Below are 16108 nucleotides of genomic sequence, written 5' to 3' on the forward strand. Positions count from 1 at the left end.
AGTTGTGGACCGGGGCCCCACTGTGCTAGTGCTGTACAAACACACAACGTTTTCCCATGTGCAGTCACCTTCCATGGTCCTCACACTCATCCCTTGCTGCCCAGTTTGCCTCCGTGCTGGCATAAATAATCACCATCCCCAGAATTGGATAATTATTTCCTCATAAGAGGAACATGCATTGGTTTCATACCCTCGGCATTTACTTAGTAAGATGCATCAGGACTGACACAATCATGTCACTTTGGACAATCACTTAACCTCACTGCCTCAGTTTCCCCATCTCTAGCATGGGGATACTGACCCTTTCAAACGTATCACCCAAAACCATGTTGCACAGCGTTGAAGCGGGAGAGCATTGTATTTGTGCTCAGTATTATTATAAGGTTTGCAGGTTTATTTACTCCGTAGGTGGGACCATAGAGCTATTTTCCTCACCTCAGCTTTGAGTTAATGAGTTACTGATGTTCAGAGGTTTGTTTGAAGTACAGGAGGAACAATTCAGTTTCCTCGTCTATTCCCCATTCTTTTATTATCATTGGGTTTAAGTTTGACTTGAGGGTTTCTGTGGTGGTGACATCATGCAATCCTCTGAAGACATTTGTCTATAATTAGGGCTTTGCATGATTTGCTACATCATTACCCTGTTTTTCTCCACTTGTTGCTTCTCCTCATATGTTTAGACTGTAAATACTTTTAGGCAGGGATTGTCTTTTTTTAATTATGCGTATCTGATGTCTAGCACCCTGATCCACTGACAGATGCCTGAGTTTCACTATCAAAGTTGGCCTTTATTTCATCCATGGGTTTCCATGTGGTCTGTTTGGGCCAGATCCTCAGCTCATGTAAATCTGTAGCTCCATTTATACTAGCTAAAGATCTGACCCTCTGTGTTTAACTTAATTGGCACAGAAGATCTTGGAAAAAGGAAAGATTCCTGTTGTTAGCTGCCTCCTTAATATGGGTTCCAAGCAGAGCAGATTGAAAAAAGGAATTTTTATCCTGTGGGAAACTCAATATTTTGACCTTTTATTTTCATCCCCACTTGGGATAAAAATTGCAATATGGAGACGACTCACACAATGAAAAGTTCTGAAATGTTTGATTTTGAAATGTCAATGTGTTTCATTCTGACATGATCAAAATTAAATCTCAAGATTCCCCAAATGAAATGTTTCATTTCAATTGTCCCGAACAGAAAGTGTCACCAGACTTGTTCTTTTCCCACAGAAAAGATCAATGAATCTCCCTTTTCCAGTGAGAAACCATTTTTTCCCACCAGCCCTAGTACCAAGTTATTTTTTTGCTTCCTAGGAAATCCTCTGTTTTTACAGACACATGGCTATGATACAGACAGATATAGATGTTATTAAAATCCTGATATCAGCACGTGCTCCTGTTAGACACAATTACCACACCTCTTTCCCCACCTACACTGTGGTTAACACTTGCTTTAGAATCTGAGTTCACAAACCCACTCCATGATTATTTGAGGTTAGATCCATGGCAGGAGTCTGTCTTATGCCCTTTATGCTGTTGATGCCATGAACTGTTCTCCTAGTTCACCATTCCCTCCCTTTTACAATGGTTGCTGTCTCCATCATCTTCCCTCTTGCATGCTCCTGTCATTTCTGCAGGTCTCATCACAGGACATCGCTTGTGCCATTCCAGTAACATGCAGAGACAGGGGATGCCCAGCGGGGGGTGGGGGGGGATTAGACAGCAGGAAGTTTCATGATGGATTAGTAGGAATTTTCTGCAGTCGTGGCACAGATTCAGCCCTGCACCTGTACAGAGCACAGTAAGGTGCAGCATGCATCTTCTCCCTCCTGGGATAATTTGGCCCCAGCACAGATTAGGACATCCATTTGCTGAGCTGTAATGTACAGCACCATTTATATCACCAGTGAATGGGGCCCAAGGAATCCTAGCGCTTCATTCTCTTCTCGTTACACTGGTGTAAATTAAGAGTAACTCCACTGGCATATAGGTACTTTCTAATTTTAGAGGTGCTTCCCTATTACATGGATAGATGTTGAGTAAGAACCTACAGAGAGCAATCCCAAAAAGGCAGAGGAGGAGTTTTCTGCCTGTGGCAAAGTTTCCACCCCAACACGGCCTCCTAGCTCGCTGTGGAGCTGTGAAAACATTTGTCTCAGTTTCCCCCACCATCCTTAGGCCTGCTCCAGGCATAAAAGTGTACTAGCCCTCGGCCAGACTACTTTACAGAGTCCCTTACTAAAGTCCTAAAGGAATGTATACAAAACCCAAATCTTCATCCCAGCTGAGTTTAGCTAGCAGTTATGCTCAAATAAATTTGTTAGTCTCTAAGGTGCCACAAGTACTCCTTTCCTTTTTGCAAATACAGACTAAAATGGCTGTTACTCTGAAAACTACCATAATAGTTTCTTTCCTGTACCTGTGCAAAGTTCAGCAGGATACTTTCATGTCCAACTTTGGTTATATCCTAGAAAGGGAAGGGTGTTTGTTTGAAATTTGGCTAAAGGGTAGGACTTAGAGTTTGCGGGTTAAATCCACAGTGGGTGTAAGTCTGGTCAGCTCTATTCATCTCAATGAAGCTACATCAATGTACTGCAGCTGAGGATCTGGGGGGCCAATGATCTGTTCAGGGTAGCAACTCCTGTAAACCAAGCAAGCCACCCAAATGAATGGAGCAATCACCACGAAAGCTTATGCTCAAATAAATTTGTTAGTCTCTAAGGTGCCACAAATATTCCTTTTCTTTTTGCGAATACAGACTAACACGGCTGCTACTCTGAAACCTGTCACAGGAATCTAGTGTCAGTATCCCCACCATATCTCTCTTCTGCCCCCAAACCACTCTCTCTTTGCCTTGTGAATGAAATAAAAGTATCCCTCTATCCATTCACACGCTCCACAAATTGTTAAACCAAAAAAAAAAAAAAAAAAGTACAGCAAAACAACCCTAAAATAAAATAAAATCAGCTTTTGGCATTTAAAACCGAAACACAACCACATTTGGAAAAATGACAAGACATCCTTTTGTCCGTGCTCCCAATGGGCTCTGAAATCCTGGGCATTAGCAAACTGGCCAGGTTCCCCCCCCCACCCTCTCCCGCGTTCTTGCTCTTTTAAAGTTGCAGGTTGAGTTTGTTCCTCCTATCTGAATATACAATTAGATCCAGTTTTAACACATATTAAATGTGCCTCGATGTAATACTGATGAGTACACTGTAAATATGCTAAACTGTGAGCTTATTGGAGCAGGGACCATCCCTTCCTGGATGTGTGGAAAGAACCTCGCATGTTGTAGAGGTGGCCATAAATTATTAAATAATTATAATAATTGATTATTAATAATCAGTGGTCAAATCAGGAATAAGTGATTGAGCTCTGCTTCTGTCCCACTGGTCACATCCCCTTCCCTATTGACTCCTCCCCTTTCACCTTCTTTTATCCGTACGCTTCCACTTCCCCCATTTCCCTCCCTGGAGGTTTTGTTTCTCTGTCTTTTCTTCTGTCTTCCCATTCCTCTAATCACTGGCTGTAGCTAGGAAGAAACAGTCAGTGACACTTCATGGAGGAAGCAATGATGCACACAGGGATGTGGGTGGTTTGTGAGAGTAAGGTAGTGATGCAGGCAGGGACAGTATGCCAAAACTTTTCTTTATAGCCCTACTCAAGGGCCTGCAGTCCCCTTCTGGGCATGTCTGTTCAGCCTGGGAAGGCCCTTTTCCCCTGCTTCACTGGGAGTTCCCTCCATCGTTTGATTTCTTTTTGCCCTACTCTTTGACTTTCTCCTCTTTCCTAGGCTGTTCGCCTCTCCTGCCTTGGGGGCTTTTGTTATCCTGTTCAGACACACAATAAATTTATCTGTCGTATTTTCAGACAGCTCATTCCATGGTGGAACATTTCCCAATTTGCATACAAAAAAAGTTTGCTCAAAAGTAAAGGGTTCAGATGTGCAGTGATCATTGTCACAAACACTCAAAATCCAGGAAATAAACAATTAAGTCCTTATATGCATTAAATGCTAAACTTCATTAACAGCAGCAACATGCTACCAACCCTGTGATCACAGAAAGCATCACACACTCAGTGATCTCAATTCTTTCAAGAGGGGCCAGTGTTTTTCCTTTGTCAAGATACTCTTGGTGCAGGAGAGATCATCAGAAAGCCAGTTGCAGCTCCCTGATTCTCAAACCCACCTTAGTCCTGATATAAGTTAGAGCAGCCTAAGGGCTGCTGTGATTTATGGCTGTGGTTAAGGTTCTCTAAGGGATCTTACCCTATGCTAGCAAAGAATTGCTGTAGAGGAGCAGAACTCTGCACTGTGTGCTCCGCCACAACATACCCCTATGTTGGAGTGGGGAGAAGAAGAAATTTAGGAGCCAGCTCTGCAGGCTTTATGCAAATTGGGAATTCACATCTGCTGGAAGAATTCTCAGATGGCCAGCTGCAGCCACATTACATCCCCTTTATGTTGCTTAAGCCATGTAGACAGGATGGAAATGGGGCTGAGAGTCTGGCCCAAAATTCTTATTAAGCAATACACTATATTATCTGCATTAAAAGAGGGAAACCTATTTTGTGCTTATTGTACCTCAGTCACAAAGCAAGCATGTTTCTTTAGAAGCACAATACATTTTTCATAATTTCTATTTCAACAATTCTAGCAGAAAGTGTTAAAAAGAATCAAGGTAGCAGTTAAGGCCAACGTGGTTGATGGAGCAATTTGTGTAGGTATAACCTATGTTTGGTAAACTAAAGTTAATGACTTATGTGGAAAAAAGAAAAGGAGTGGCACCTTAGAGACTAACAAATTTATTAGAGCATAAGCTTTCGTGAGCTACAGCTCACTTCATCGGATGCATTTGGTGGAAAAAACAGAGGAAAGATTTATATACACACACACAGAGAACATGAGTTGGTTTGCTTGTTTAGCATCTTATACATACGTGAATTTAATAATTTATTTCCTGTGTCAAAGCATTGCATGTGGACATCCTACACTGTTGGGGAAACCATGCACACACACTCTTATTCACCACTGACTTGCACTTTCAGTCATTAGTTATTCCTGTGCAAATTGGATGTTAAATACTACAAAATCAGAATGGTAGCATTTTATTACACTTGATTTGCACAAGTGTAGGTTATTATGTAAAACGTAGGAGGGTGGAAATCAGACTCTCCGTGTCAAATTTTCAGAAGGGCCCAAGAGACCTAAGATGAAAGCTGTATGAAAAACTGATTTTTTGGTTTGCTGGGAGTTCCGGAAAGAAATTAGTTTGGAGTCAACCCAAATCAATTTTTTTTCAGAACGTCTAGCAAATTGAAAAGTTAAAAAAGAAAAGAAAAAATGTTTTGAGTGGAAGAAAATATTTTTTTTAAGCTCAAACCAAAATGTTTCATTTCAATAGTGAGTGCTTTTAAATTTTTTTTTTAATTTTAAAATCAAATGGAAGGAAATTTCAAAACAAAAAGTTGTTTTGAATTAAAAAATCAAAATGTTTTCAGAATTTGTGTAGGTTTTTTTCCAACTGAAACAATTCAGGAAAATTCATATAAATTTGTGAAATGTTTGGATTGATTTGAATCTGCCTTTTTTATCGAAAAAAGTTTCAGCCAAAATATTTCACCCAGCTCTATTGAGTAGCCTAAGAGCCATTTTCAAAAGTGACTTAGAGCCAGATTTGTAAAGGTATTTACGTGCCTAAAAATGCAGATAGACACGAAGTGAGATTTTCAAATACACCTAAGCAGATTAGGTGCTGCTTTTGAAAATCTTGCTAGGCACTCATCTACATATTTAGACACCTAAATACCTTTGTAAATCTGCTCCTTAGGAGTCTATGTCCTGTGACTTTGCCTCCTAAGTCACTTTTGAAAATTTTACCCTCTGTGTGTATAGTTATCTATTATTCTTCTGCATATGGTGAAAAACATTTACATGTCACTTTTTAAACATAGAAATGCCCCTGCCCCAAGAAATGTAAATAGACAAAATGCAGGCAAACAATGGGAGGGAAAGGAAAGCAACATACCAGCAAGTGATTGAGTGGTTATGCTAGCCATTCCGCTTGTCAGTTCCATTTTGAGACACAGCAAGAGAGATGGTCATTTCTTTACACAGTTTAGTATAATATACATCCTCATGCTTAAAGCTATATGATCATTAGCGTGCTTATTTCAGGGATCATTTCTATTTCATTCATGGTAGTTATGTTAGAGATGTACCCATGTTTTACCTGTCATTTTTCACAATTCGGCAAAATGTTGAGTATTGCTGTTCCAAAAGCCACTTGGCATTGGTTGTTAAAGGTTCAGAAATTGTTACAGGAAGAAAATAAACCCTAATGTGCCTATGTAGAATTTGGAAAATAAATGAATAAATGCAGAGATTCTTACTGCTAATGCAGAGCTTTTTTTTTTTTTTTTTTTAGTTCATATTGTTTTCTAAGTACAGATCCCGTTTTTGTTGTATGTCTTTGCATTACTGTGGAGGTCCCAGCTGACACTGAGAACTTGCTGTAATTAAAGTCAACAAGAGCCTGTTTCTCCGTTACCCTGCATCTTATGTTGTCATGTATATCAATGCAAAGCTGGCGTAAATGCCACCAGATCAGAATGGCAGCATTGTACACTCACTTTGCATTGGTATGAACGATGACATGAGGTGCAGGCATGGCAGAATAAGGCCCTGAAAGTTTGGTCAATGGGAGCAGGAGTGAGTCTCAAAGGAAATCAGTTGTTTTCACCAACCAGTTGTTGGGCTCTTCCATTATACTAACCGAGCTGGTTTCTCATTTGTTCCAAACAGCATAATTGAAGCAGAATGGTGCCTAAGCCTGGGACATTAGGAGCACTGTTGGCCCTGTCGTAAATCACAGGTTGTCAAGGATTTTAATGGAAGCCCTCTGAGTGCTGTAAATTTGTGCAGTTTTGCCTGCATTCCCTCCCTCATTTCCATCACAATATCACTCCAGTGGGACTGCAGCCCTGCAGCATGTGCCAGGCAGCCTAGATTGGTAGGGCACAGGGGAAGAAGGAGAAAAAAAGAGAGAGAGAAGGGGCGGGGGATTCAGAACAGTTGGTATTGCAGACGCATCTGCCGGGTGGCCAGTTATAGAGTCACCTGCTCCCATAGTGGGGGAAGGGCAATTCATCCAGGGGATTGGAGACCAGGGATAATGTAACCATGGAGGCTGCTGGAATAAAGACAGCTGTGCTGCAGTTTACACTAGGCTCCCTCAGTCTGTGAAGCAGTAAATCTTAGGCAAACACAGGGCCTTCTCCTTAGCAATGGAGTTTCTGATCCGAGTTGGTTTGGCAGAGTTACTGTATTTGTACTACACATCCTATCTCCCACTGTTAGTAAGAGAAGGCTTTTCTTTTCAAGATGGATCCTTTGACCAGGTTATCCCCCCACAGCCAACCCCAGCTATCGTCAGTGGAAATGTAGGACCGTATCCTGGTCCCAGTGACAAAGTTCCCCTGGGCTTCTGCATGACCAGGATTTAGCCTTTTAGGGATCGTATTTTCACACAATTGCCACTCTGGTGTGGAGACTCCAAAATACAGTGAAATCCTTAGCGATGCAGACGCAAATCTGCAGAACCTGCTGTGAAACAGCTCATTCTTTGCCCTTTCCCTCTCAGGATCTCAAAACACATTACAAATATTGATGAATTAGGCCTCACAATTCTGCCTTTCCTCCCTCCTCCCATTGACATAGAATATTATCCCCACAGAGGCACAGAACTGAAGGGAGTTGAGCAACGTTGCATAGAAAGTTTGTGGAATAAAAGTCTTCCGATCTAACATTCATCCTGAGTAGGAACAGGTAGCAAAAAGAGAGAGCTAGGGTGAAGGACAAAGGGATTGATGCCTCAGTCTCCTGGGAGAGTTTATCTTTCCTATTGGTGGTCCCGAAAAATCTACTTGGGCTTTCACACTATGGCTGTGTTTGCACTAGTACTTTTGTTGCTATAACTTATGTTGATCAGGGGTTTGAAAAAAACACCCCTCTAAATGACATAAGTTACAGCGATGGAAGTGCTGGTGTGGACAGCGCGATGTCTGCGGGACATAGCTACTACCGCTTGTTGAGGATAGTTTAATTATGTTGACAGGAGAGCTCTCTTCTGTAGGCATAGAGCGGCTACATGGTAGATCTTACAGCGCACAGCTGTATCCGTACAGCTTGCCGCTGTAAGATCGCTAATGTAGAAATAGCCTATGACCCCCCTCCATCAAACTGCAAGAGATTTCCCACTGACAACTTGCATTTTGTAAGCTCTTCCACTCAATGTATTTTTACAGTGCTTATCTCAATGGGACCTCCACCCTGAAGAAGGCATCCAAATGCTATTACAAATAAATAACAATAACGATGAAAAAGACAGAAAGGACACGCGTTTAAAGGCATTTTATAAAAAAAAGTCCAACTGCTTCAATTTAAAAATAAAATTGGATTTGGCGAGCAATACTATCTGATTACTTTAATTCTTTTGTTTTAGAACAGTTAGTGTATTCTTAAAAGCAGCAGCTGCACATGGGCAGTGATATTGTCTAGAAAGTCATATGGATCTTTAATCCAGGGATTTATTACTCAGCAGCAGTGGATATAACAAACTTCACTGATCCTAACAGACCCATTAGAACTGACAATCCTCTTTTAAAGGGATCAAGGCAAATTTGGTCCAATATTTAGGTTTTGCATTTACCTCCCAGTAGATATTTTCCAGGAATTCAAATTCACACATATCGTCACAAAAGATCGTTCTAGTGTGTCACATTGGTCAATATAGTCCTTTGATCACAATAATACCTAACCTTTGCATTTAATACATGGACTCCAAAGATACGTAAACTTAATTCAGTAAGTTTTTTTCAAGGGTATTTCAAGCAATTTCCCTGTCACAGTCACTGCTAGGGGTGAGAAGATAGTTAAACTTTACAACCCATTCAATCTTTGGCCTCTCTCCATTGAGACCTGAACCCCTCTCTCCCCCGCAAAAAAGTGATGTGTATGTGTGTTGGAGAGGGGGAGGAAATCAGCTGTGGTGATTTTTGAAATCTGGATACTTGTCCACTAGAAATTGGACTGAGACCCCCCCCCAACTCATTTCACATAGGCCATCAAACAGCCATCATATGGTAGCAGTCTTGCCAACTCTTGTGATTTTATTGTTGTTAATTTAAAGCCCCCGCTTCCGGAGTCATGTAATTTTGTGATAATCTCAGCTTTCATTTTTTTAAACAAACAGTAAGTTTTTAGATCTCATGGTTGCACAGAAAAACTTGAAAATGTGACCCAGGTGCACCCTAACACCAGACAGCAAATAAAAAACCCTCAGTTATTATTTAAACCTCCACGATTTTTAAGCCAATCTCATTATTTTGGGGGGGACCAACTCACGATTTCTGAACGTTTGGGGTTGGCCATATTGTGGCAGTGAGTGGCTCACATTAGCCATGCTCTAGATTTAAACTAGCAACAAAAAGTCCAGTCGGCAGTGCAGCGGGGCTAAGGCAAGCTCCCTGCCTTCTCTGGCAGCTCCCGGAAGTGGTGGCATGTCCCCGTGGCCCCCTAGGAGCAGGGGTGGCCAAGGGGCTCCACACACTGCCCCTGCCCAGAGTGCTGGCTCCACAGCTCCCATTGGCGGGGAACCGCAGCCAATGGGAGTTGCGGGGGCAGTGCCTGCAGGCACAGGCAGCACGCAGAACCCCCTGGCCCCTCCGCCCAGGGACATGCTGGTCACTTCCATGCTGGTGTGCCGCAGGCCAGGAGCTGCCTGATATAAGCGCCACCTGGCCGGAGCCCGCACCCCGAACCCCCTCCCGCACCCCAACTCCCTGCCCCAGCCCTGAGCCCCCTCCCAGACCCAAACTCCCTTCCAGAGCCCGCCCCCTGCCCCTCAAATCTCTCATACCCGGCCCTACCCCAGAGCCCACACCCCTTCCCACATCCCAACCCCCTGCCCCAGTCCTGAGCCCCCTCCCTCACCCAAGCTCCCGAACCAGAGCCCACGCCCCCTTCTGCACCTCAACCCTTTGCTCCAGCCCTGAGCCTCCTCCTGCACCCCAAACCCCTCATCCCTGGCCCCACCCTGGAGCCCGCACCCCTGCCCCAGCCCGGTGAAAGTGAGTGAGGGTGGGGGAGCGCAAGCGACAGAGGGAGGGGGGGAGAATGAGTGGGGGGCGGGGCCTCAGGGAAGGGGCCACGGGCGTCCGGAAGTTGGCAACCCCACCGCAGTGACAGGTTTGGTGCACTGACGCATTTCGTGCAGTGTTGTCACGGTGACTCATTTAGCGCTGTGATGTCACAGTGACGTGTTTGGCATGGTGATGTCACCGTGACGTGTTTAGTGCCGTCGATGTCATGGTGACACGATTAGTGCCCTGATGACATGTCAGGCTAAGCCATTGTTTTTGAAATGGGTGGTGGAGCGGATCCAGTCATGAAGGGGTCTCCGTCCCTGTGTCTGGACCCCCTTCTCTCTAGGCCCAACCTCAGTTGCTGCCCCCAAATCTCCTTAGGAGGAGGAGAGTGACTTACATATATTCAAATCAGCCAGCGCCCTCACAGCTCTGATTGGCTGGGGTCCGGAGGTTCAAACCGAGGCCCCGCCCCCTGCCTCCACACCCGAGGTAGGGCGGTTGGTGGCGACAGTTTGTCTCGAGCTTTTTTGAGGGGGAGGGAGTGGGACAAAGGAGGGAAAGGAGAGTCGCCAACTGCGCATGAGCACGATGGCACGAGCCCTCACTCTCGGGAGCGCGAGGCCAGAGCGTCCTAACATCGCCGTGACAACCCTCTTTTCACCCAATCAGAAACCTGGCTGGCGCTTGGACCAATGGGACTGAAGTAGGTAATGCTCTAAAGGTCCGGGGGAGTGAAGAGGCGGGCCGTCGGTATGTATTTCAACCAATAAGAAGGCAGCCATCAGGGTAGGCGGAGTAGGGGTGCAGGTTGGTTGAGAGCGTTACGGGGTGAGGGGAAAGTTGGGGAACAAAACGGGAAGTAGAGGAAGGGAGCGGGGTCAGGTAAGAGCGGGGAATCCCCCCATTATCCTCCAGTGCAGAGCCCCCACCTCAGCGTCCTTCCGCCCCCTAGCCCCAGTGCAGAGCCCCCACCTCAGCGTGCCTATGCCCCCTATTCTCCCCAGTGCAGAGCCCCCACCTCAGCGTCCCTTCACCCCCTGTTCTCCCCAGTGCAGAGCCCCCACCTCAGCGTCCCTTCACCCCCTGTTCCCAGTGCAGAGCCCCCTGCCCCGTTCTCCCCAGTGTAGAGGTCCCTGCAGACTCCCCAGTGCAGGGCTCCCCACATTTTCCCCTGGGCAGAGTCCACCCCAGTGCACAACCCCCACCTCAGCGTCCCTCCACCCCCTATCCCGAGTGCAGGGCTCCCTCCATTTTCCCCTGTGCAAAGCCCCCCACCTCAGCGTCCCTCTGTCTCTATCCCCAGTGCAGAGTCCCCCTGTTCTCCTCAGTGCACACAGCCCCCACCTCAGCCATCCTCTACCCCTTTCTCTAGTACAGAGCCCTGCTATTCTCCCTAGTGCACTGCCCCCACCTCAGCATCCCTCTGCCCCTATCCCTAGTACAGAACCGCCTGATTCTCCCCAATGCACACATCCCCATGTCCCTCCACCCCCTATCCCTAGTGCAGGGCTCCCCCCCCCATTTTCCCCTGTGCATATTTTCCCCTGTTCAGAGCCCACCCTGATGCAGAGCTCTCCCATTGCCCCCCAGTACTGGAGTAGAGTTGGAGGGACCCGACAGGCCCACCCTGCTGCAAGACTGAGGAGTAACAGGAAGCAGTCTCTTACTTTTCCTTCTTTTCTCCTCTTTTGGGAATAGTATCTAATCGTTATTGTTGCTTTCCCTACTGCTGCAAGATTTGAATTGTCCCCTTACCAATTCCTCTGACTGGTGACCTCTAGTGGACAGCGTTGTTGTCAGGATAGGGATGGAGGAAGGAGAGCACTGCTCCCTAGCAAAGGTAGTAATATGGTGGGCGCTGCAGACAGTAGGGACACTATAAATATTTTACTAAAAACCCCTTGTCTCCCCTAGACAGGGTGGCTGTGTATGCCGCACAGTATCTGACTACGTTTTGCCCTTGTTCTATCCATTTGTTGTCTGGCACTCTTGCTGAGTGCCTTTGCAATTTCTGAACACCTGTGCGTCTTTGTTCGTGAAAGTCTTACTGGGTGTCACTTTTCTTTTCTTGAGCCCACCGCCTGTTGTTTATATTCAGTCACTCACTCACGCTTTCTGTCTCTAGTCCCACCTTCTTTACCCAACAATATTTCCCCTTCCCATTCTTCACACTCCCCTCCTGGGGAGATGTGCATATAGATATTAGACAGAGGGTAAACAAGGACATATATTGTACAATAATTTATCCAAGTTGTGCAGTGACTGATAGTGAAATCTGTGTAGATAATACAAGCTTACCTATGATGTTGGTGAAACACCCCCACTGTCTGATTAGTCAGATGTGAACTAAAAGACTTTTATAAATTACATTACTCATAATTAAATTTCTAAAAGTAAGTTTGCAAGTTGCTGCTTGAAGAATCTGTAGCTGCAGTTTAATCTGCCTTCCACCATGCAGGTGCTTGTTCTGCATGAGCAATGCAGAAATGAAAAAATTGGGATACGAGGAGAACATATGTACTAATAACAATCATCCTGAATTATGTGTATATGTTCAGATACTGCAGAGATGAGTGTGGCATACGGATTCTGTCAAAAGTCCACTGAAAGAAATAGAAGGGCTCCAATTGACTACAATAGTCTTTGGATTGGGGTAAAAAAGGCCTGGATATAAGATGTTTTTAAAATAGTTTGATTCAATCAGTTATACTATATATAAATAAGAGAAAAAGACTATATATTACAAATACAGTAACGTTTTCTGACACACTTTAAATTCAGTGTCCCTGACACTTTGTGTCATCATTTACACCTATTCAAAAAGTGTGAAGTGAATATATAATTCTACCAAATCATTCACTCACTGTTGGTAGCATATTTCATCCACTTTGCACAGATGTGAATGACTACACAAGATTCAAAGCCGTGGAAAATCAGTGAGTCTCTTCAATTACCTTCCAAGAGTTCAAAGTTGTGCATTTGTCCTGCAAACATTGATGTAATCACAAGCCCTCAAAACAGTATGATTAGTAATGGTTTTAGAAATCCTTCCTTTACAACTTATAGCTGGTGGACCAAATTCAACCCTGGTGTAATAGCAGGGACTTTAAGGCTGTCTGCACTAGGGGTTTTGCCAAAATTTGCCAGTTGTTAATACTGGTTTAGCTGCACCAGTGGTAGCTATAGTAAAAAAACTAGAGTAGACAAGACTTCTATGGCTATAGGCATTTTTGACCCTCTTATGACCCTGTTCAAGTCTTAAATACATGACAGTAAAAATACCAGTGGCCCCTGGCATCTGGTTTACACTAGTAGGGCCATTTGTTATGAAATGGTGCTGAACCAGATATAGCACCAGTGAGAATTTTTTGACAGAAAAGTCTGATGTAGATAAGGCCCAAGGGAGTTACAGCAGGGATGAATTTGGCTCAGTGTCTTACAGGGACAATGTCAATTGAAAAGAATTTATATCAGATTTAATGTTTTTAATCTAAGGTGTTGCCAGTAACACAGGAATTGTATATAAATTCATCATCTGTGTTACTGGCAACACTTTAGATTATACAAATGAAAAAAATATTTACCTCTAATTTATTCTTCACTGTTTGTTTACTTTTTGCATTTATTTTGCAGTCAATTTCATCTTTTGGTTTATTTGTTCAGTAGTATATTGCTGCAATATTTGGGTTGCAACTTTGCAGGGGAACATTTGTTTATTTTTTGTTATGTTTATATTAAAAGCCTGTTTCCATTGGAATTTTCTGGGGAAAGATTGAATTGTAGTTTCTCTTTTGTGAAAGATTGCTAATAATTGAATTGAATTGAATTGTTGGCTTTGCATGTGGGTCAGTCCATGTGGTTAATCTTCCAGGATTGGGGCTTATATCATGCTTTGTCTTGCCAAAAAGCTATTGCATTTATATTATCTTAAAAAAAAATGAAAAAACTGTACTGATCTAGAATCAATAAGATACATTTTACACTTTCCTTTGAAAAGCTCTATTTTTTAAAATGTGAGACAATACAAAAAACAATATTCAGGGTTCTCTAACTTGACAGAAGCCATAATGATCTATAGCAGAAAGCCAGATTTAGACAGTTATAATGAAACACACAAACTTCTTGAAGATAATGGGCCTAATTCTGATCTCACTTACATGGGGGTGCCCATAAATAACATAACATATATATATTATTGGGTTGGTGGTCCTTAATTTTGCATGACATAGTGTTTGTTGCAGTGTTACAAGGGGATAGGTGGATTTTGAAAACCACCAAAATATGTATTACATAATTTGTGGACAGCCCCCATCAGTTTTACTCCAATGTAGCTCCATTGACTTCAGTGGAGTAACTCCTGATTTACATCAATGTGAGTTTAGAATCAGGCCCTCCATGTATATGTGAGACATTGGCATATTTCACTCTTTCATCAATCAATTGGGATTTGTGTTTTGTTATTTTGTCTGTCTATGATTCCCTTACCCCAGAGACACATACTAGATAAAAACTGTAACATGCGATTTCTTTTCCATGCTGTGGCCAGAGCTGGGGAGAACCCAATGTTCATTCTGGGCAGGACATAGGAGCTAGAAATCCAGGTCAGATTTTGTAAAGAGATTAAGGTTAACATTTAAAGAGATGCTGTCAAATTAAAAGTGAATCATGTTTTTTTACTATAGATTTGGTTGTGCTACTAATAGTATTTAGATGATTAAACCTGAGCACTTTAAAAATACATATACATTTAATCATTCATATGCTGTTTGTTTACTGTTTACACTTAATCCCCTTGTATTATAGGCAGGCTGGTAGTAAAACATATTATTAAGGTTGCTCAACATTTTCCATTATAAGACTCTGTTTTCAGTTGCTTATAACTTTGCCAAACTTTAACCATTTCGGCTGAAATTTTTCATGCTGGGTATCAACCTCAGGCTAAATTTTTTTTTTTTTTTTTAATTTCAGCCAAAGCTGTACAGGCATTTCCAAGAACAAGGCTAATGAAAAACATGTTGTTTTGCCCAGGTTAAAAAACCCTGGCAATCTTTTCAAACGTATTTGAAACCCACAAGCAAAGTGTTCCATTTCCCTTTAGCATTGATTCATAGATACTAAGGTCAGAAGGGACCATTCTGATCATCTAGTCCGACCTCCTGCACAGCGCAGGCCACAGAATCTCACCCACCCACTCCTATGAAAAACCTCACCCATGTCTGAGCTATTGAAGTCCTTAAATCATGGTTCAAAGACTTCAAGGAGCAGAGAAGCCTCCCTCAAGTCAACCATGCCCCATGCTACAGAGGAAGGCGAAAAACCTCCAGGGCCTCTCCAATCTGCCCTGGAGGAAAATTCCTTCCCGACCCCAAATATGGCAATCAGCTAAACCCTGAGCATATGGGCAAGATTCACCAGCCAGATACTACAGAAAATTCTTTCCTGGGTAACTCAGATCCCATCCATCTAATATCCCATCTCAGGGGATTTGGCCTATTTACCCTGAATATTTAAAGATCAATTACTTACCAAAATCCCATTATCCCATCATACCATCATTGGTCCGCATAGAGGATGGCAGTTACTTGTTAGCTCAAATGGCAAAGATCCATGTGGTGGGGCTAATGGTTGCAGCCATGCTGGTAACCCATATGGATGTCAATGTGCTGCCACATGATGGAAATTGTTTTTTGAGTTTGTTTTTTTAAAAACCTCAAAAATCACATACATAAAACTACATTAAAATAACATTATTAAAGTTGCAAAGTCAAGTGCTCAAAGTTAAGCTGTGCAATCCTAATTCACCTCCCTTGTGTGCATGCATTACAATAAAGTCTTTAATTACATGGTCATATTCTATTTTTTCCACAGATCCCCTGCTTCATTCAGTTTTTTGTATGTAATAATGGAATAGATTCGTCAATTTCACTTTTTCTTTCTGATTGGTTTCACTTTCTGGTTCTCA

General features: G+C 43.2%; 1 protein-coding gene across 2 annotated transcripts in view; it reads left to right on the top strand.

The window, feature by feature from the left end:
- The first annotated feature begins 10931 nt into the window (after positions 1–10931).
- Positions 10932–16108, top strand: part of TTLL6 (tubulin tyrosine ligase like 6) — a 31023-nt gene continuing 25846 nt past the window's right edge. For both annotated transcript variants that reach the window (XM_043503318.1, XM_043503317.1), the window contains exon 1: positions 10932–11028. The gene's annotated coding sequence lies outside the window, so the exon portion shown is untranslated. The remainder of the gene's footprint in view (positions 11029–16108) is intronic.

The sequence above is a fragment of the Dermochelys coriacea genome, chromosome 27 (assembly GCF_009764565.3).
Source record: "Dermochelys coriacea isolate rDerCor1 chromosome 27, rDerCor1.pri.v4, whole genome shotgun sequence".
NCBI classification, from domain to species: domain Eukaryota; kingdom Metazoa; phylum Chordata; order Testudines; family Dermochelyidae; genus Dermochelys; species Dermochelys coriacea.